Here is a 23,415-nt window from a genome sequence, read left to right on the forward strand (position 1 = left end):
GTTTTTTCCGTGCTCAATGACCACTTGGGCCAGTTTACCTTAAGCTATTCAGCCGCTAATTACTACTATATGCCTTGAATTGTACTGTATCTGAACAGAGCCTAGCATCTAGAACAGCATTTTCCATTTTCCTTAGATCCTTCCCATATCTGTCCAGTGACCAGTTCAAGAAAGTGGTATCTGAAGGCCATACTGTGGTAAGTGTTAATCTGGAGGGGCTCATGAGTAGGACGTGAAAGTATGTGTGAGTTAATCATTGCTTTGGGAAAACATAGCTTTTATCAAATCTATGGATGAGGTGCATGGTTCTTGTGGCCTTGTGTAGATCATTGAGTACATCTAAGGTCAGCTGTGGGTTGATAGATGGCTCTGCTGATTTGGTTTGGGCACAGGATGTAGTATGACTGGGTGTAACTGTGTGCTGGCTGTCCTAGGATGGGGTAATTTTACTCTATGCAGTTTCTGCTTGTCTAGTAGGCCAGCCTAGGCTTTCATGTTGATTGCATTGTCTAAGAAAAAGATCAAGGTTGAGAATAAATATAACCTAACTTTTGCTGGGGTTCAAGTTAGAGCTCAAGATTCTATAGGACCAAGAAAGACAATGTCAATGTTAAGTCATAAACTAGGAGAGAACGTTGTTGTTGTTTCCAGACAAGGTTTCTCTTTGTAGCCTTAGCTGTCCTAGAACTCCTTCTGTATGTAGACCAGGCTGGGCTTGAACTCAAGAGATTCTCCTGAGCCCCTCTCCCCCGTCTCCCTAGTACTGGGGTTAAAGGTTTACACCACCATCACCCAGTTAGGGGAGAATGTTTTAAGCCAGTTAGCAGCAAAAACCATAAATGAAGACTCTGCTCATAGGATGATTTCTTTTGCCTTACTCTGCTAAATTATTTCATTTATACATATTTGTAATGTCGGAATATGCTTAAAACATTTTTACAGTTGTGATAGCTATCAGGAAGACATTTTTGGTAGATTTTTTTTTCTTGTGTCTTCAGTCATCTCTCATAGGTAATTTTTCAAGAAGTCATATAAAGGGTACCTGTGGCCATTACTCAGTAAGCTAGCACCAGCAGTGGCACTAGTTATGTGCTGTATGTAGTTTTCAACAACCCCAAGAGGAGGAGGAGGATGATGCACTTATAATGCCATTCTTAGATGATGGAATTAAGACACAAAAGGTTGTGATATGCAGATATTCAAGGGGCTTGCACTCAGGAAACAGGTTCTGCTTTCCCGACTCAGAACATCTCTCTGTGTGAATACGGCTTATATAAAGCATCCGGGGAATAAAGGGCTAACTTGACAGACTCGAGAGTGGAGGACACAATGGCTTAGACTGTAGAAATTAACTTTGGACTCCTTGTACATAAATTGCGTCGACGATTTACAAGGCTGTTTCTTGCAGGCATGTGTGACATTCAAAAGCAATCAGACCTTATTATCTGGTCTTTAAGGGATTACTGGGCTCTGGGCATCTTGAAGGTTACATTTGCAATCAGCATTAATTTTATTGTTAACCATTTTTGTTCATGTTAGCTTTAGGGTCCTTTGCCTTTACTTTTTTTCTCAGGGGGCTTCAGTTGAGTTCCAGGAAGCTGATAACTAATGGGACTCAATGATCAAGTTGCGTATCCAATAGGATCAGCCACAGAAAGTGGGTGTGGCTTTGGTTGAGCTCTCAGGTCCTTGGTTCATGTTATCACATAATGTTGTCCTTTCATCCCTCATTATTTTAGTCAAAATGCCCAATAAATGTAGTGGAGTGCACTAGGCCCAAAACATTAATCTGAAATGACTTTCTTCATGTGTTTTCAGGTGTATATGAGGTAATATTACCACCTCGTTTAAAGTGGTTAAATTAGGGTATATGCACAAATTAAGACATTTTAAAGAAGTTAATGATAAGGAAATATTATGTAAAGAAAACATAGAGGATATAGTGACTTGTGTTTGGTATTCAAGCACATTCAAAAATTTCTTTACATAAAATGACTTTGTTTTAAATTTGCTGTGGTAAAATTCAAGAAAACAGCAGTTCCTGGGACGCTGTGTGAATCAGATAGGATGCTAACATGTTGGAAGAAATATATGTCTGATTGTAAATATGAATTTTACATCTGAATCTGTCAGCTTTCTAAAGCTTTGACAAATTACCTGAAGGGTAATAAGCGTAAACTCAAGAAGGCTTGTGTTAGCTCTGGGCTCAGAATTAGCTAACCCCTTGTTTTGGGACTGTGGCCTGACAGAATATTGTTTGTGGTGAAGAGGCTTCTCGTGTAATGGTGTCCAGGCAGTGGGTGAATGGAGGGAGAGAATAAAGAAATTGATTCCTAGTAAGGCCAGGGACAAATGTCCAACATGGCCCTGCCTCCTATGAATAGACTATGCAGATCTGAACTCATCAGTATGGATAATTCCCTCAGGATCTAGTCACCTCTTAATTGCATCAGCAGTTGGAGGCCAGGCCTTGAACGCAAAAACTGAGAGGGACATTTTGTATGGAATCCACAGAAATATCAAATGGCCAAGGACTGCAGGTCCTCCTCCTTTTTGTCTTGTGCTAGGCATTGAAAACAGGGCCTTATACTTGCTGGGAAAGCTCTTACCATCGAGCGTCATTCCTAGCCCATAGCAATTTTCAATCTTAATAAGGGAAGGAATCCAGTTATAATATGGAATTCAAGATAGTATCTTTGATTTCCTCCTTCTTGGAAAGATGGCAATCATACTTCTTCTTTGTTGGATTATTGTGTTGAACAGAACAGGAAAGGGTTTTCTTTGCACATTCAGTAGAGCCGTAAAGAATCCCTTATCCTTGTGATCCAGTTAATTCCTCTCTAGGTACATTTTTAAAACACTAGTAATTTGTTGGTGAGTCTCATTCACATTGAACTTTTGCTCCATTCCATGTCTTCGTGATAACTCTCTGGAGTAGCTATCTCTATCTCCAGTGAGATAGAGAAATCTCAAGTGACAAAGCAAATTACAAAGCTGTCACTTCAGTCACACCCTATAGGGATCCTTAAAATACTTCCCACACGGCAACCATTTGGAGTACATTTTAATTCTGCTGTCACTGTCCTTATCTCATTGCATATTAACTATAAATGAATGTATTTACGTCAGAAACCATGCATCATTACCCTAAAAACAAACTGAAAGCAGGTGGAGTTATTCAGTGTGAAGTACGTGCTACTGTGTGTCAAAACCCAGAGTCCAATTGGAGGGTGTCGGGAGGGAGGGAAAGTGATGGAGGGTTTTAGAAACTGTTCAATGTCCTCAGATCAGAGTTATTGATCCAACTTTCTGTAGGGGCTTTCTGAGTGTTCCTCAGTTATCTGCAAACCACTTAACATTGCTTTGCAGTTCATCAGTGGTAGTGACTCTCATACTTTGGAAGTAGCTTGTCTAAAACATGAAGACACATTGTATTCAGAGTTGCCTAAGGACAGTAAAGCTGAGAGGTGTTGAGGAGAATCAGGTCTGTGTTTTCAGCCAGGCCATTTAAAGATATTGCATGAAGTATAATCCTTAAAGCTTCATTGATGCATTAGCAAACACTTCTGGGTTTCTTTGAAGCGGGGACTATATTTCTATTTAAATTACATCTGAGAAGGTGTGGTTGTTCTTAATGTTAAACCAGATTACTTAAACAGTAGTTTTACTTTGATCCTGCTTGATCGGAGCACATAGCTGGTGATGCATTAGAGCACATACAGACACACAGTCAGACACACTGGGAATAGCTACTCTTTGGTTCGAAGCCTACAGTCTCTGTATAGGTGGAATCTGTGGCTAACACAGGATTATTTGAAAGTGACTGTGCTGAAAAGGTATACTGTGCCTTTTCATGTGTCCATTTAGGATAAACAACTTATGATGTTTTCCTGTGATGGGAAGCGGTTTTCTGTTAGTGCCCAGGTTTTAGTACAAACAATTTGTGGATATAATTAAGACTCATCCATATAAACAGTCAATTAATCTACATTTGAAGGTTTTACTCATGCCTGATCATAAATTTCCCTGAGAAAGAGAGAGAGAGAGAGAAAGAGAGTGGAGAGAGAGAGAGAGAGAGAGAGAGAGAGAGAGAGAGAGAGAGAGATATTTTGTTGTGTTTATAAGAGGGTCTCATGTGTCCCATACTGACTAGCCTCAGATACACTATGTAGTCAGATCCTGAATCTGAGATAGCAGGCAAGTGCTACTTCAGTTGGGGAATGCATCGATGGATGTTGAACCCAGGGATTTGCGTCTGCTAGAAAGCCTTCTACTAACTGAACTACATCCCCAACTCCTGATCATGTCTTTGTGGAATCCTTCACATTCTGCATATCTGCCGGTTTCTATGATTCATATAAATTCATATTCGGATGATTGTGTAGGCAGTAGCCCTTCTATGTATCCACAGGCATCCTAGGAATGGAGAGTTCTCAGTTCGACAGAGTTTTAACAAGTTTAAGGTGGTAAATGTAACTGACTTAATTCTTGCTTAGTGTGCCTGTTTCCAAGATAAGGTTATAGGTAGATATTTAGTATTGCCATTTTATATCATCACTGTAAGCAGGCAGCACAGTGTCTTGCATGGCAGATAAAATGATGATTGCTGTCTGCCTAGTGTGCTGGTGAACATCTGGAAGCTTCTGATAAGTCTTTAGTTTGCCAGGTAAGTCATGGTTAGGAAGGATGGTGATACTCTTCCAAGTACATGCAGGGATTGTGTATGCATGCTAAAGCTCTCACAAGCTCTGGCTACCTGAGGCTGCTGCTGTACTGTATCCTGGAAGTGTGGTATGATGGTTATAGCACCTTTTGGTGGGAGACTACACACCACTTTGTTGGCAGACTTTACCTGTTGCCCTCTGAGGATTGTGGCCACTTTAGTTCTCTTAGCAATGCTGCTGTGGTTTCTGTAGAGGTGCCTTATAGCGTCTGTTATGCCAAGGCTAGATTTTGGATCCGAGCTATTTGGCAGTGTGTTCTGCTTTGGACAGGAGGTAGGAGTTGTTTTAAGGAGTGAGATCATCAAGGGCACAGACATAATCTGTTTATTCGTCTGTGTATTCTTTAGTGCCCAGTAGTACCAGCATATAGTGGACACGAAAATTTCACATTGAACAAATTATACTGCTCATGCTTGAAAGAATTTAATTTCTGCTTGAAGAGAAAAAACAACATAAAGTAAGTCTGTGTATGCATGCAAGCACGCACACGCGCGCGCGTGTGTGTGTGTGTTTTATAAATTTCTCCAAAAAAAAAAAAAAAAAAAGAATCTAGGAACAAGGGAGGCGACTCAGCCATGAAGAGGATCTACTGTTCTTACAGAGGACCCAAGTTCAGTTTCCAGTAACCAGGTCAGGAAGACTGCAACTATAGCTCCAAGGGAATCGGATGCTTTTTTGCCTCCTTAGGGATCTGTACTCACATGTACATACCCACAGACAGACATACATGTATATACATCATTTAAAAATAATAAAAATAAATAGAAACCATTTCAGCTTTTAGAAGTAAGAGCGAATGTAGAGAGTTATTTTCATGGGGTCGGCAACAAATTTCTTTTAAGATTTATTTTTATTTATTTGTGTATCCACATATGTGCATACCTGCCACTGTTGTGTATGGAGGACAACTCACAGAAGTCAGTTCCCCTTTCCCATCCTATGGGTCCCAGGAATTAAGTTCATGTCATCTGTGAGGTGCATGCAAGCATGGTGACAAACACCCCTTACCACTGAGCCATCTTGCCACTCCAGGCTGATATTTTGCTAATTGAATACATAATATTGTAATCTGTTTTCAATACCATGATGGAGACAACCTCTGTTTTTATTCTTTTCTCTGTATGTGAGGAGAAGCCTACAAGAGGTGGGCAGTATAAACAAAAGCTCTGTGAGTAACATAGTTTGTTTCCACTCTTTAGCTGTTGACAACAAGGAGAGCAGACTTTTTCTCATGAGAAATCACTAGTATGGCAACTTGGAATAGCATAGAAAGGAGCCTCCTTAGTGGTCAGTCCCAGATGGTTTGCTGGAAAGAGAGGCCTCTGAGCTGAATGCCAGTAGCAGGCCAGTGATGAAAGCAGCAAGTGACTCCAGCAGTGGAATCAGAGTTGGGAGAGGCAGCTGTCATCTTCCTGTTGCATACTATATGTCAGCCCATGAAAGTATGGGTATGTTAACATATATTTTTTCTGAGTTATGTCTTATTAGTTGTGTATCATGATCTTAGCATTTGGGAGGCAGAGGCAGGAAAATCATAATATATTCCATGGAAGCTTCATCTACAAAGTGAGAATCTGTCTTTTGAAAATGCATATTTTTATTTGAAATATCTTAAATTTTTAGGTTAAGCACCATCAACAATTTACAAGTAAGGAAACTTAACTTGGTAAATTTGACAATTAATTCAAAGTCATAGACAGCCAGGACATCAGCAATTAGAATTTGAAGCTGCCTCTATTTCATTTGAAACCTCAATTTCTTTTTACAGGTTCTGGATTTTCTTATAATTGTATTCTATGTTTAGCAGTTATCTTGATGAGTAGTTCATGCTTTTGACAATGAATTGTATAGTTTTTCAGGGAAGACATGTTGAGTGGTAGACTCAAGGTTGAGACATTGTCTAGCATGCTTGGACTTGCCAGAGGAGTCGTAGTGGAAATATCTACTGTTGGGTATCTGATATTCATGCTGTAGTCTCTGGACCATTATCCGAGTCCTCTAATTGATTACTAGATAGAAATGCAGAACCTTAGGTCCCACCAGAAGACCCAGTCATGGGCCAAATGCTTTACACTATTCTCTGTTGATTTAGGTACAGTTTGAAAATAGAGAAGCTCTTGTTTAAACTCCTGTGATTGCAAGGTGCCACCATGAACTCCTGTGGCTGGGTTGATTCATGGGCATAGAGAACACTTACTGTATAAAGTTTGCTGTGTACTTTTCATAGAGTTTTTTAGTATTCCAGTAACCCTTTGAGGTAGATAGTTTTTGTCTTTATTGTAGAAATGAGACTATTGAATAGTAGAAAGTTTCTACCTTGTTGAAAGTTAAATCTCTGATACCAACCAAGATGAGTCTGACCCTAGTTCAGTGCTCATAACTACCACATTGGTGCTGTGGGCTTATCTTTAAGCTGTGATCTGTTGATTGCCAGCATGTTACAGGTGATAACAAAATTTGACTTTCAGCACAGAGCATTGGCAATCCCAAAATTATATTCTGAGAAATAAAATTTATTTTTGTGATTCCAAATGAAGAGATAAAAATCAAGTGAAGCCTTCTGAATAGCACCCAGCATTCCTTCTGTTGAAGGCTGCACACTTTTCCTGCAGTTCAGTGAAGTGTTCAGGTGGGAGCTGGCGTGCTGGTGTAGAGGCTAAGAGTGCTTGCTGTTCTTGCAGAGAAACTGAGTTCAGTTCTTAGCCCTCCTGTCAGGTAACTCCCAGATGCCAATGACTCCAGTTCCAGGGGAATTTGACACTCATTTGTGGCCTCCAAGGGCACTTGCTCACAGAGATACACACGTAAATAAATGAAAATAAATCCATTAAAAATACCAGGTAACATTTAATCCCAGCATTCGAGAGACAGAGGCAGGCAGATCTCCAAGTTTGAGGCCAGCTTGGTCTATGCAGGGTGTTCCACGACAGCTAGAGCTACACAGAGAAACCCTGTTTCAAAATCAAACAAACAAAACTGACAAAAACAAAACCCTAGGTACATGAGAATCTAGGAAGAATCATTATTGTCCTATCATTTCTGTTTTTTGAACATAATGATTTCTCTTCTTTTAATGACAATTATTAGTAAGATAAAGTTCAGAAGTGATATTATTGTTAGAATTTAGTAGCCCTGCTACCCAGTGATGCAGTGAGGTGCTTAGAGCAGTGAGCACTAGGAATCAGAGTGACACTGGTGATGATATTACCTCAGTTGTACCAGTTATTCTTTGGTACGTTTGGTTTTCCTTCTGTTAAATAGTTTTGTTTTATGGCCACTAGGTAGATGGCCCAGGTAGACCAGTTGGATTGAAGACCCCCATACTCGGGAGACCCTTCCTCAAGCCTCTGGAAATCGCGACCACCCAAAGATCACAAGAAACCATACCTGGATGCAATCAGCAGAGGTTTATTAGGGAAAGAGCCGGTGGTCAAAACGACAAGCTCTTTAGCTCCAAGAGCAGGGTTTTGGCCCTGAGTGGTGGGTTAAAGGGTCTTTTATAGCATGGGGTGGGGGAAGGAAGGCATTTTCGCGCTTACACATGAATGGTTGTTTTACAAATTTTGAACATAGCACTGGGAAGACCAAGGGAGGGGTAACCAAGAACAGTGGAACATTTCAGAGAATCTAGCCCAAATGATCTAGAGTCATGTGGAAATCGTTCTGCACACTCATTCTTCTCAAAAATGTGGTTTTTACCATGCTATTGTGTCCTATCCTGCCATTTACCAACTATTTCAGATGAACTATCTTCCGGCTATAGACCCACCTAGGTGGCAGCATCTTTATCTGTAGTCAGGAATGCCTTCCTGCCTTGGGCGAGGCTTGGGGAATGTAATCCAGCAAGTGTCCTTCACCTGGAATGTGAAGGCCTGAAATCTTATTTTCAGTTCCGAGTTCTGTAAGGTGAAAAATCTACACATATTTCATAAAATGGCCTTTATAATTTTTCACTCTACAGGATGTGCTATTTTAGCCTGGTTTCACCATGCTGTACAATAACATTCACTGATAATCTGTCCTTTCTTTCCTGTCCCACTGAGTATACTGGATATCATTTTTAGAGCTGATCTTTGTGAAGTTAAAGGGATCAAGGCCACCACTAAACAACTTTTTGTTTTTAATTTATAGAAAGCTCAGAGCTAGAGAAAAGAGTGATGTGATTATTATTTTTTAAAATGTTTTTGTGTTTGAAATAAGTGGAAAGGGGAGAGGAGGCAGAAATATGATTGCATCTGTGTCTTTAAAAAGTTGTATCATACCACAATAAATAAATATCCTTATGTTTTCTTAAGTTTCTCAGTAATGATAATAATGAACACCAAGTTGGATGTACTATTTAGAGCGAGCAGGGCTAAGCATGCTATGTGTATGCATCCAGGAGTACTGGGAAGACTGGTATTCACTCTAGAAACACAGCTCACTTGTGTACACAGGCTCTGCAGTGTTAATAATAACAGTAGTGTATCTGGTTGAAGCTTAGTATCAAGGAAGTTAGGTCCTCTGAATAAAATGGCCGTTTAAAAAGCCTGGAAAGACAAATTGTCCCTAGGGGGAAAAGTGGAAGTACTCTTACTTTACACAGCTCTAAAAACAGCTGTTGTTTTCAGTATTTGTCTGATGCACAGGCCTTTGTACTGGTGTACTGCCAGTGACCAGCCTGATTTGAACTATTTGCCAATTTCTTTGGTGGAATTATCCCCACCACAGCCAATTTTACATTTCTAGTTACCAGTTTGATATCACCAAACCTGGAGCTGGGAGGGTTGTGGAAAATTACCCTCTGTAGGCTCTGCAGGCTGCTTAGAAGCAGCAACCAGAAGCAAGTGAGTACTGTCCCAGGTCAGGGTGGCACTCAGTGGGAGGTGGGAATGAAAGAAGGAGGGTAGGAGGGTGGGGCTGGGAGGAGAGGAAGGAGGAGGCTGCTATAGCAATGTAAAGTGAATAATTAAATTAAATAATGAAAAGAAAAAAGAAAGCTCATACATTCTATCCTCTATTAAAAGCATTTTTGTACAGTATAAATGTAGTTGTTTTATTCCAAGGTTGTAGTGCATATTTAGTAATAAATGGGCATCGTCTTAATACCTGAAAAAAAAAAATACTGAGGTAGGCTTAACAAAGACAATAAGCAAGGTAGGAGTAGGCGTGGCCATAGGACCACACTTCCTGCACCCCAGAGGCAGAGGCAGGAGATTAGGTGTTGAAGATCAGCCTTAGCTAGTTTGTGAATTTGAGACTAGCCTGTTAAGGAAACAAGAATGAATGTGAGAGGAGTGGGGGGCTTTTGGGAAGAGCTGTTGTGTGAAGGTGTCTCATTTTTGTCTGAAACTGTGAAAATGAAGGTAAGTGGGGCAAAAATCTTAAATAGTTGAAATGCAGAGAAATCAGAATCACCTTTAATCCCAGTACCAGTACCGAGGAGACCAGGGAGGCAGATGTCTGTGAGTTTGATGCCTTCTTAGAGTACAGAGTGAGTTCCAGGACAGCCAGTGCTAAATGATTTGACCTTGTCTGGGGGAAAAAAATCACTCTCTGAGAGTCCCAACAGTAGAGGGTTTTTGCAAGGTAAAGGGCAAGGCAAAGTCCTTGGGTGTAATGAAGCACTACCAGGGGTTCTTCTCACTTGTTCTGTAGCCTCTTTTCTGTTTCTGCTTTTCCTGTAATTTGCTTATATTGTGTTTTTTTAGTTTTCAGGACTTTTTGTGGTAGTAAGTCATTATTAATGTGATTAGTAGTATGAAATTCGTCATTTGTAGAATTTATTAGTTTTAGAGAGCATTTATTGATCTCAAGATATGAGATTAAGATAGCACTCCCACGCTTCCATCTTCTCCAATCTCTTGATCATGTTCCTCATTTTTCATATTGGCAGGATGGGTAATGCTTTTATTATGCTCGGAATACCAAAAGTTATAGGCTTTCAGTCCATATTTAAATATATTATGTTGCAAACACTGAGAAAAAGAAAATGCAAACAAGGAGCTCAAGAAAATACAGCAACAGAGTGTAGAGCCACACCGATGCTGGAAACCACGACAAAGGGGTAACTCACTTAGATGGAAACCCAGGAACCAGCCATCTAAACAGAGAGAAGGGCAGATGCCACCTAGAATGGCAGTAGGCCAGAGGGAGGAAATTATTTTTACTTTCTGTGGCCTGAACATTCTAAATGAACTCATGTTGCTTTCACAAGGAGTTTTTGTTTTTGTTTTTTTAACACTGTCCTGGTCTATATCCAGTGTAATGGAACTCAGCTCCATCTTAATGATAAAGAGTAGCTGTGTGTGTGACCTCCTCTTTTGCAGCTGGGTGCCCTCAGTAAGCAGGCTGAGTGCATATCTCAGCATGCTAGAGAACTGCAGTGCATGCCTTGCATACATCTCAAGCTTTTGGCTTTGTGTTTTTCTTTTGATTCTCATGTGCCCTCGTGAGGAAAGTGGTACCAATTCTACTTGCCAGACTAAAAACAACTAAGATCCTGGGAAATTAGGCCATTGGCTTGACATCCTATATCTTGCCTCTTTGTAATTTTAATGTTTAAATTATATATATATATATATATATATATATATATATATATATATATATAATGTGTGTGTGTATTATAAGCTTTATTATTAAAAAATCCTCATAGATAAATGAAAACATATGCCAATATTAACTAGACCAAAAGTCCATGAAACTCAGTGAACTTCAGTACATGTAGACTAGGCATTCAGAATAGAAGCTTTGGCATCTCACATTAAATTTTATACTTTTAATATTGAATAAATTTTATGCATTTATTTATTGTTAAAAATATATGGCAGACTTAACCCTAGAAAAACAATTAGCTTTTTGTCCTTGTCCTGACCTTGCATGTCCTCTTCCTTAGTATTCAGCATTTTTTGCTCTTTCCTTTCTTATTTTAAAAATCAAATATTATTTTCAATATCCTATAGTATTTCTAATAGAGTATTTTATTTATGATGCTATTTATTCACTAGAAGCTATATTTGTGAATTAAAGATGTAATATTTGGTTCAAAAAAAACCAGAAAGACAGGCTTTAAGTTAATTTTAAAATAAAATGTATTATTTAAAAATTTGCAAGTAGAAAATAGCTCACACCATAATTACAAGACCTAAAGTCTACCCACGTCACTGAACTTCGGTTCCATTTGGATAGCCATTCTAAACGCATGGTGCTTCATACAGGACTCCACATTTTTAGTAGTGGATTAGTGTGTAGAAGTACATTTTGATAGTTAAGTTTATTACATGTGTTCCTGTTAGAAATTTAGAAGAGTAAAAGTGGATTAGGAGTTTTCAATTTTACTTATTTATTTATTTATTTATTTATTTATTTATTTATTTATTTAATTTGATGTGTGAGTGTTTTGCCTGGGTATATGTATGCTTGTCCTATGTTTGCCTAGTGCTGTAGGAGGTCAGAAGAGGACCCTGGATCCCCTGGACCTGAAGTTAGAGGTGGTTGTGAACCACCATGTGGGCATTAGGAACTAAGTGAGCCTGGGTCCTCTATAAAAGCAACATGTTCTCTTAACTGCTGAGCCATTTTCCAGTGCCTATATATATATTTATAAGTGAAAAATGTTAAAAGGATAGTGCTGGGACTTGAACCCAGGAACTTGTGTCTGGCAAGCATATTTTCTACTGTGGAACTTCACCCACAGCCCACAGAGGTTTCTGTTTTTAAGGAAGGTGATTGGGGGAGAATCTCCTGGGTGGAGCATTGTGTTCTGCAGTGTCACCTATGTTCTGGACGGACGGTCTACCCAGATTCCTGTCTTCTTTCCATAAGAATAGTAGTTGTGTCAGGATTGCTGGGGTTGTGTGAGGACTGCAGGATTCTGGGACTTGTGATACATGAAGTGCTTGCAGTGGGAATCAGGTTCGCTTCTCGGATGTGCACCAGTATGGCAGTGGTTGAAATGTGCACATACGGATGCAAGTCGTATTGTGTTTGGATGGTGGTTTTAAAGATTGCTTCTGACTTGGTTTCAGTATATGTGGTGCCCACTTCAGAAGGTACTGTAGCTCAATGTCAATCTCTGACATTTAGCCTTCAGTGTTTGAGGATAACAAGTTATCATAACGCAACCTCATGCCCACTGTGACAGCTGCAAAGAGTCAAAGTAGATACACCAACTCTTGTGGATGGATACCATGCTATCTTTCAGATTTGACATTGTAAAGTAGTTAGTGGCCATGATAGTTACTAACTAGTATCAATTTGATGGAACCTAGAATTATCTAGGGGACAAACCTCTGGCTATGCCTGTGGGAGATTGTCTTGATTAGGTTGAGTGAGATGGAAGAGCCACCCTTACGTGGGTAGCACCATTCCCTAAGCTTGGGTCTCGAAGGCATAAGAAGGAGGAAGCTAACTGAGCATCACGATTCCATTCATTGCTCTGTTCTTCCTGATGATGGACTAGTGTGACTAGCTACCTCAAACCCCTGTCACGACTTTTCTACCTTGGTTGACCATACTTTGAGCAAAAATACCTCCTTAAGCTGCTTTTGTCAGGTAATCTGACAGATTACTAAGATAATAGTCATTGAACATCTACCTGTACAGTATGCTTTCTTTTTAAATACCAGCATTTGAGGGGAAAATGGCAAAATACTTAGGCTCTGAAGTATGTCCGCCTGCCTCTGCCTCCTAAGTGCTGGGATTAAAGGCGTGTGCCACCACGCCCACCTATCATGACTTTTTAAAGATACTATCTCAGTATCAGCTTGGTGAACTAAAAGTTAGCAAATGGAATCTAGAGTTATAAGCATTTCCCAAACTGGTATTGTAAATACAGTTCTCCTTGGATATTCTCAAATGAAGAGGCCGATGATTAGATAAGTCTGGGAAACAAAGCATGGAACATCTCACCTAATTGATTCATTGGCTATGTGCAGTTATCATACACTAGAAATCTCGCAATGTAGAAGCCCATTTATATTAATATAAGCTGGTTGCTGTGAAATTTGACCTGAAATATTGTTATGCATTCTGTATTATTTGGTATAGTCGGGAAATGCTGACTTTTTTTGGTAAAGTTAGCACTTATAGATGGGCACATCTGGGGACTTGTAAAGTATATACATTAGCATGTTAATTTGACATGGAGTTATATTCCTAATGAGATTTACTTATTGAGCAAAATCTTCAACAATTTGCTGTTCACGAAGGGAAGTTAATTCTAGTCTCCTTTTAGACATGAATTCACATTTATTTCTCTTTATACCTGTACTACCAGAAATTTAGGAGCCTAGACATTCCATGTCCTTTTTGACACCCTCAGGGTCCTGTAGAGGAGGAACACCGGCAGAAGATTGGCAGGCCAATCAGAGAGAGATTCTGAACAAGCTTTTCATTTTCCCATTTCCTGCACTGCAGACTTTTTTTTTTTGGGGGGGGGGTTAGATCTTAAGGGTTTTTTGTTTGTTTGTTTGTTTGTTTGTTTTTAAGGAATGCAGGTACAGTTTTCACATTTCTTCTTGTAATGGACACTAGTTTCTATCTAAGAAGCACTTCTGGTCCTGCTCCTGGCTGCTCACTCATTCCCAGGCTGTGTTCCTCCTCGGCAGTCAGCCTGTAAAAAGCATTTGCTCTATTTGCTGTTCTGCTTAGAATAGTTGAAAGAGTCCCTCTCAGCCGCTGTCTGTCTATTTTGTTCTGGCCAAGGGCAGTGCTTGCCCAGCCTCTCAGTCTGACTGAGGGTGGGACTTTTTTGTTCCCTGTTGCCATTGCTGTCTGTGTGGGCTTGCTCATCCAAGAGTCCTGCTCATTCCTCCTGTTCTGGAAGGAGAGAGCTTTCCAGAACTGACTACCCTGGATACTGCACCTGCCTCGGACATGGTCACAGAAGCTCATTTATGACTGGGTAAAGCTTACTCCTCTTTAGGTAAGAAAGGGTACTGAAAAGTGGTGTTGTCGGTATGGGAAGGTCAGATGCAAGCAGCTCTGATAAGTTTAGATACTGTGTGCTCTTCTAAAGAGCAGGTGCAAGTAGATGAGATGCAGCTTCTTAAAACTGCGTGAACCACCCAAACTTCAGAGTATGTGATTGTGAATTATTTATGTTTCATTTATAATAATATGACTCATTTTTAACAAAGTCTATTAGACATCATTTTGCAGTGTTTCTGACGATAATCTGATACAAATTTATTTTATTATTTCTTATTGTAAAATTTCCCCAAATTAACTTTAACTCCTGTAGCTTTTCTATAAGGCACATATGGATACTGTTTGCTTGACTGATGGGAATCTTCTGTTTATTATTGGACACTGTGTATGCAGCCCTGGGGGCATGTGGGAAATAGCTGTACATTGCACTGAGTTTTGTGAATATAAAACCACTCTGAGAAATAAAGTCTATTTTTAACAATTGATAACTCTCTTCATAGTACTTCCCTTGAATATGTCAGTGTAATACAAGAAAGCAGGGGTGACATGAAGTAATCTCATCAAACAGGAATGACCACAAAAAGCAGATTTATTTTTGTCTTTTGTTCATAATTAATAAAGGCATGGTGCAGGAAATTATTTTATTTCAATTGCCCACATTTTGGTTCAATTATATTAAGAGATGTTTTTCAAAAAGTTTTTTTTTTCTTCAGTAAGAATGAAAATACACTTTGTAGCAATTTGAAAATATATTTATTCATTGTCTTGGAGACTTGCTTATTTTATAAAATGTTTTTAGAGGAATTCATACATATTCATGAGTGAAGGAGCGATGTTGAGGTACGAAAGTTAAAGATTATATAGAATGATTAGCACCAGATGGTGTTAGAAAAGAACATCATGGTTTTCGTCCTTTGTGTTGTTGGTTAGAAATATCTTAGAATCCTGGAAAGCATGTAAATTATAAAAGATAAATCCTTTAGTTTTGTCTGAATCATGACTAACCTTAGGTGCTTGAGCAAAAAAGATTTTATTTTAATGTTTCACAGAAACAAAATATGATCTAATAAGCTTGTTTTTTGCTTTTGTTTTTACCGATTTATAAGTGGATAGAGCCCAGCATTGTGAGAAAGTTTTTGAGGTTTCAGGAAGAACTTTTACAATTGCGTATTAAAGCTGGATAGGGGCACTGGCCTGAGAATGCCAGGAACAGTTTCCTGTTGGAGAGATATTGTGTACAATTATAGAGTGAAGAGCAGTTATATGGAAGGGACCAGCGTGCTGCAGAGAACAGATTGTTGCTAGGCTCGCTGCAGTGTGTGAAATTTAGATTTTCAAGACGGGGTCAGGATGGGTTTAACAGCCTTCCCCAGGGGCTCGGAGGCCAGGACTGAAGCAACAGTTGCCAGGGAAGACCGTGCAGGAGATAGGTGGGCAAGGCTTAATGCTGCTTACCTGTCTTTACCATCCTGTCTGAAGATAAAGCTGCTGTAGGGAGGAGTGTTGCAGAGGCTGTTTGCAGATCTGTAGTCAGTTCACTCTTCTGCTTCTCACAGTCATCACAGGTAGGAGTGAGGCGTGGGGGGTGCTGATGCGAGCTCAGGGACCCCACTGCACCATGAGAGAAAATAGTTGCAGTGTTCCTCTTAATTTCATGGGCTTTACCTACTCTGCACCAGGACATTTTAGCGGCTGTGTGCTGGTGAGTGTGACTCTGAGACAGAGCTGAGGTAATAACCGCTGTCATCACTGGCCCTTGTGAGCACTGTAGCCAGGGGGATATGACTCATAGCAACCTTTCTCAGCACTTGTCAGTTTAGGTAACCTCACTCAAGGCTCAGAACAACTCTGCCTTTTGCTGTCACCATGGCCACTACCAGGCGTTCATCCATTACCTCTGTTTCTCCCTCATGTTGTGTCCCAGTCATCAGGAGCCCTTTCAATGTGCTGTTTGGTTTGTGTTCAACACCTGACTCTTCAGCATCATCTCTGGACAGCCTGGCTTGCAGGTGCCCCACGTCAGCTCTCTGTGAACTGAAATGTAGAGACCTTACCTGTGGGAAGCTACTTTCCCCCCTCCTACACAACATACAACTTTCCAATATAATCTGTAAATTTGAGGCAGTTGATTTTTATTAAAAGCATAACAAAGCAAAACCTAAAACCTCTGCAAACTGAGACTTGCGATGTTTGTGCTTTGAGCTTTCAACCTTAAATACACTGCCTAGATAGCAGTGAACTCTTGAAGGAAAAGAAGTGGCAGTCGAGGGTTGGGGGTGACCTTTAGGCTCCTCAGTAATTCCATCTCGTATTTCTCCCTTCAGCATTGTTTATGAAAATTTCAAAGTGTAGTAATTTGGAAGCCAGTGACTCTCTTGATTCTTAAATTATGCAAACTAATTGTTGAGTTAATATACATACAGATGGGGAGGCCTGGTGGTAATCATGGTCCCTTGAGCCATCCCTTACTGATGTTAGTTGGTGTGTCTGGAAAGAAGAAAAACACCCAGGTCCCTGCCTCTGTTCTGTGAAGTTCCTGGTAGGTTACAGTCACTTATGGCAGAGTCTGCAATGTAAGTCAGCTCTCAGACTGATGCTTCTTACAAGTAGAAAGCTGTTTCTGCAGCAGTCTTATCCAGTGGCATGTTACATTTGTGTGCAGAAATGTCTGCCAAGTCAAAGTTCACATATCCATTTAGACACTGAGAGCTGTGTAAACCCTGGGCTATCCAGAAAATAACTCACTAGAAATGGCAGGTGTCCACAGTTTTGTTAGCTACAGTGTAGTTGCAAGGCGATAGCTAAAGGGAAGGCTATGTTGGTACTATAAAGTTATTCAAGGACTTCAACATGTTCAAACTCCATTTTGTAAAAGGATCCCAAGGCTTTAGTTGATTTTTTTTTAATGTGTGGTGGAGGTGGGGGGGGGTCGGTGTCAGCATTGCTTATTCTTTTTGGAATATCTTTAGGACCTGGGGGGATGGAGATGAGCCTCACCTTTAATAAAGCCATGCATCTTTGCCAACAGCCACTTACCATGTTCTGCTCTATTGGTGAATGCAGAGCCAAGAACAGTGGCTTGATTCAGCTGCTTTCAGTGACAAAAATCCACTGAGGCATATTGAGCCTCAGTTCTCAGATTTTTCCTCAGGGTACTATATAGGATTTTATAGTGATTTTCAAAGGTGTTTTAACTCCTAAAACGTTTACTACTTTACTTAAGAATGCAAAGAAGTATCCTGACAGTTTCTAAAAGTAAATGTTTTCCTTATGTATCTAAACTGACCCCATATTCAACCTTGACTCATTAAAACTTTTCTTTAGACCCAGAGACTGACTACTTTTGTTTTCTTAAGAGCATTATATAGTTAGCTACCTATATGGCAGAAAAATCCATATGTGTCTATCTACCTCGTTCTTAATTTAGTGTTACTTTTCCCTGAGAGCAGTTTTCATCAGTACTTGTTGAAGCTAGTTCTCACAAAAATAACTCAGAAGGCACATTTTCTGACAAATCAATTTAGGTGATAAATCTGTACTTTCTACTCTGTTTACAACAGTATCTGACACTTACCATTATTTAAATATTTAATGAAGTTCTCAGAGGCTGCAGCTGTCTCCATTCATATATTCATGTCTTATGTCACATGAAGTAGAGAAGTATGGGTAATGGTCACCACTTCCATTCTTTTTTAAATTTTAAGCCCCAGTGGAATGGAAGGAAATACCAATTAATTTTCTCTTGAATCTTGTTATGTGTTTGAGTGGGTTATAAATCCGATGGAACAAAGACCCACGACTTACTTAATTTTGTATCTTCAGCCTCAACTGAAAATTCAAGAAAGGCAGGAGAGAAGCTCCTAAGCTGATTCTCTGCTGCAAGTGGAGAATGTCCTCCCTTCCTGTGTACATCCAGCCTGTCTGAAGACGTTCCCAAGGTCCTAACCATCTCGAAGCTTTCCTACTTGCTATAAATCAGGATCCCTTTGCCCTCTGTAGGATATCTTGTGTTAGCGTATATGCCTTTTGCCCTCTTTAGGATATCCTGTGATAGCATATATGTCTTGTGTTCTCTTTAGGATATCTTGTGTTATCGTACATGCCTTTTGGCATCATTCTTGTAACCCTGACTTAGATATTGTATACTGTTAGCCAGTTTTATCAATAGAGAGAGAAGCCACTTGTCTTTGTAAGTGAGATAAACCCGATTTCTTCTACCATCTTGCCTTAAGGATAGAATTAACAGAAGGATTATATCAAAGTATTTTTTTTTTTAGTTGTCTTTTTCTCTTTATTTTTTTAAACTTATTTCCATGTGTCTGGCCATGTTTCAATAATAGCCTTAACATTTAGCACTTTTAATAATCCCTTCCAGCTGCAGGAACACAGTGATTTTTCTAAAATAAATTCCAGAATGTTTTATAGAGCTGACTGGCTACATTGGTGATTTAGAGTGTAAGAAAAATCTGACAGTTAGATTCAGCTTCCCCACAACTTGGGACAGGTGATGGAAGACATTTGCTTGCAGAGAGAGCATCCAGCTCAGAAATATAAGCACCCCATCGACAGCTGAGCCCTTGGCTTCAATCAGGTATTTTAGGAGAGAAAAACTGAGTCAGGGAAAGCCATCATGCTGATTTATCTGTCCTTTGTTCCTTAGCTGGTATGAATCATCCGAGGGGCTAACCCAATAAAGGAAACAGCTCACAGCAGTTAGTGTTTAGGGCGAGCTTTCTTGGGTCTGCCCTGTGACTAGTTTCCAGTTTTATACAAACAGATGTAACTCATCGTCTAGTAAATTAGACAATCCAGCAAAGCACAGACAGATGTTCTCCCGGGGTACAATGCGCTTCAAATCAACCCAGCATCTGTAAAACTCCTGTATCAGTTTGCTATTGACGCTGTAAGAAATTGTCATGAACTGGATGGTTAGTGTTGTGAGCTTGATAGAGAAGCTCCTGGGATGTTATCACGATTACCTCTAATTGTGAATTGCTATGAGAAGCCTTATATTAACTGTTGGTGATAGCATTCTTTCGGCAGGAGAGCATAGAATGTTTAGAATGGAGAAAACAAACAGAGCACTAGAAACCCCCGCATCCATTGGTCCCTCTGCTTCCTGACTGCGGATGTGATGTCACCAGTTACTTCAAGCTCCTGCTGCCTTGACGCCCCCACCACAGTGGAGTAAATATTCCATGAACTGTGCCCTACAGTGAACTCCTCTACCTTCAGTTCCTTTTGTCCAAGTGTTTCATGAAAGGATCTGGAAAAGAAACTACTGTGCTACCTTACTATTTGGGAGTTTGGGAGTCTAAAGTAGACCTGGGTGACTGCATCTTTTTTGGAGGTTCAAAGGGAGAAGCAGCAATCTGGCTGCTGCGGGAACTCAAGCCTTCATAACCCTGCCTTCACTTTCATTGCCACACCCTCTTTGAGCCCCTGCCTTCCCTTTGATTTGTGGTCTTTATTCATGACCTGTGTGATCACACTGGCCCACCTTGAAAATGTAGGATCACTTCTATATCTTAAATTTAACCATGTGTAAAAAGTCCTCTTTTGCTGTAAGACAACACGATGCTCATAGGTCTTAGGAATCAGGGTGTGCTTGTTGAAATCAGGTTGGGCTGGGCAGTGGTGGCCCATGTCTTTAATCCCAGCACTTGGGAGTCAGAGGTGGATTTCTGAGTTCAAGGCCACTACAGAGTGAGTTCCAGGACAGCCAGGGCTACACAGAGAAACCCTGTCTGGAAAAAAAATAAAAAAGAAAGAAAGAAAGAAAGAAAGAAAGAAAGAAAGAGAGAGAGAGAGAGAGAGAGAGAGAGGGAGGGAGGGAGGGAGGGAGGGAGGGAGGGGGGGAGGGAGGGAGGGAGGGAGGGAGGGAGAGAGAGAGAGAGAGAGAGAGAGAGAGAGAGAGAGAGAGAGAGAGAGAGAGAACCAGCCAGCCAGCCAGCCAGCCAGCCAGCCAGCAAGCAAGCCAGCAAGCAAGCAGGTTGGGGCAGAGGACTGTTATTCTCTGGTTATTAGAGAAGAGTAGGACCGAGAAAATGAGCTGAGCACTGGAGACCATGCATTCATTGGTCCCTGTTTCCTGATTCTGGTATAATGTGACGGTTGCTCCAAGCTCCTTCCTTGAGTTCCCCAGCAGAGTGGAGAAACCATCCCTTGAACTGTGCGCTTGCATCCTCTCTAATCTGTGGACAGACATCCAACCCACTGGAGTTGGTTGTTCATCTAGCAGATGAGAGGAGAATTATATCAAATGTGATTTCTCTCCCTCACATTGCTGTATCTTTTGTTAAATTCTCTGTTAGAAAAGTAAAAGTAACAAATAGGTCTTTTTTAGCCTAACAGCCACCTCTTCTTTCTCCTTCATTTCCTCTTTCTTCTCTTTTATTTACTTGGCGTGTTTTCTGTTTGAGGCCCATTTGACTATGTGGTTTCTGGTATTTGTTTCATCCTGTAGCAGTCTTACTAACATGTGTCTCTCCCTCCTCGTGTTCTCTGTTGACCTCGACACTTCATCTCCTTTCCTCAGAGGACTTTCTGCTTCTCTTCTGAACTGTGAATTTCTTTCTTGTTTTTCAGGCATTTAGTGAAGTCTCGTCTTTTGCCTCCTAGCCTTCCCTCGGCATTCTCTTACCTTTGGCTCTGTCCTTTGACAGTTGGAAAATGCCCTTCAGTTTGAACCATCAACTCTGCCTTTTATCTTTTTGTTGTTGTTGTTGTTTGTTTGTTTGTTTTTCGAGACAGGGTTTCTCTGTGTGGCTCTGGCTGTCCTGGAACTCACTCTGTAGACCAGGCTGGCCTTGAACTCAGAAATCCGCCTGCCTCTGCCTCCCAAGTGCTGGGATTAAAGGCGTGCGTCACCACCGCCTGGCAGACTCTGCCTTTTATCAACAGAGCATATTTAACTCACTTTTCCCATTAAAGAGCAACATAAATAATGTCAGAAATATAGAGGTTGAATAATCTAAGAACGGAGATAAACTCATCAATACAGGAGGTACCAGAAGAAGTAATATCGTACTTTTTGAGAAACATTCAACTTTCTCCTAACATCTTTACTGTTGTTGTAACTGTGTGCATAGTTGCTAGAATAAGTTAATTAGACTTCTTTTTACTTAATTTATGAATATGACTATTCTACATCTGGGACATTGGTTCAGGAGAGCAAGATGTCCTGTTGACTTTCAGTGTATAGTTCCCAAACCAGCAGTAAGAGGAGCATCCTGGGAAGTTGGTAGAAATACATCTTATCTGGCTGGGCAGAGACACCAGGGAGACAGTCCTGAAAGCTCTGCTTTCAAAAGCTTTACAGGAGGTGAAGCAGAGTCAGGCTTCAGAAACCTTGGGGGTGGTTTTTTGGCATAGGAGCAGGGTTGGGTGGTGGGGGGATGGGTAGGTTGACATGGACATCCACCTTATCCAGGTTTCATTCTCTTGGTCATTTGATGCACTAAGTAGCTCTCACAGCCTCCTGTTACTTCCAATAAGCTGTGTTCTCCAAATACTTTCAGTGTGGATAGATGATAGTCTCAAAGCTTCTTAATTTCAATAAGCTGCCCAAAGTCTTACTGTTTTGCAGAGAAATAGTAATATGACTTTGCATCTGTGTAAAGTAGCCCTGCTTAGCTGAATAGTTTCCTCACAGAGCTTTTAAAGCCCAGTTTAGGACCAAAGTAAATACAGATATTACTCTAGATAACCTACCATTTCATACTCACCTCAGGTAGTCAATGTCACATTCATTAGATTTCAGCAGTGTCGGTGAGTATTGATGGGTCAACACACTGAAACTTATAAATCATATTCTACATGAGAAATTATTTTCCGTTCCCCTGTGTGATCATTCAAACTAAATTTTATGCATACCATGAAAGCCTGTATTCATATCATATCATATCATTCTTAACATTGTCTCCACATCTCATGAAAATTTCACTGGACCACCTGAAAATATTAGCATGATGGAATAATAATTTACATGCAATAATATGCATCTCTTTTCAGTGTACTTTTTACATTTATAAATGTCAGTGCCTGTGTTCAACAATGGTACCATTGGCACAGTAATAATATTAAACATTTCTTTCTACTCCCAAACTCTGGTTTGAGCTCTCTTGTTGTACAGCACTCCCAATTCATAGCTAGCCAACCATCAATTTGCCAACTATCAACTATAGAAGATTTCATTTCGCTTTTGCTAAATAGAATCATGTATTCTTTTTTGTCTGGCTTTCTGCTTTAGGCATTATTGTTTTTTCCAATTCCTGTGTTTTTGGTAGTTTGTCTTTAAATAAAATTACTGAGCAGTAGTCACGTGCATATACCAGTTTGTATGTCTGTGTGTAGACATATACATTTCCAATTTTAGGCTGTTGACAGCAAAGTCCTCATGACCATGTCTGTACTTATTTCTACATGACTTTGTTTTTATTTCTCTTGGGTAAATAAAGATTCTAAGATTCTAAGATCTTAGAATAAATTCCAAGATTGGAATGGCTGGGTCTTGTATTCAGGTGCATGAAAAACTACCAAGTTGGGCTTCAAAACAGTTGGATTGTTTTTCATTTCCTCCCTCATTCTCTGAGTATTTCCACTGGGACTTTTTTTTTTTTTTTTTTTTTTTACATATTATGAGTTTAGACAAAATACAATAAATAATTTATGCTTTCAATGCATATATTTATGCTTTATGCATATGTAAGGATACACAGAAATGGGTGGATATGGGCATTGTTTTATGTTATGAGAAAAATCAATTATACTATTTTGT

General features: G+C 40.0%; 1 protein-coding gene across 14 annotated transcripts in view; it reads left to right on the plus strand.

Annotated features, from left to right (window-relative positions):
• Nucleotides 1–23,415, plus strand: part of Plcb4 (phospholipase C beta 4) — a 355,587-nt gene that overhangs the window by 87,369 nt on the left and 244,803 nt on the right. The window contains exon 3 of one of the 14 annotated variants that reach the window (XM_076929824.1): nucleotides 137–197. The exons of 12 other annotated variants lie outside the window; for them this stretch is intronic. The gene's annotated coding sequence lies outside the window, so the exon portion shown is untranslated. Of the gene's footprint in view, nucleotides 1–136; nucleotides 198–14,440; nucleotides 14,632–23,415 lie in introns of those variants that run through there. One more of the 14 variants, XM_076929825.1, reaches the window with a different exon arrangement.

Source organism: Arvicanthis niloticus, chromosome 2 (genome assembly GCF_011762505.2).
Source record: "Arvicanthis niloticus isolate mArvNil1 chromosome 2, mArvNil1.pat.X, whole genome shotgun sequence".
In the NCBI taxonomy this organism is placed as follows: Eukaryota; Metazoa; Chordata; class Mammalia; order Rodentia; family Muridae; genus Arvicanthis; species Arvicanthis niloticus.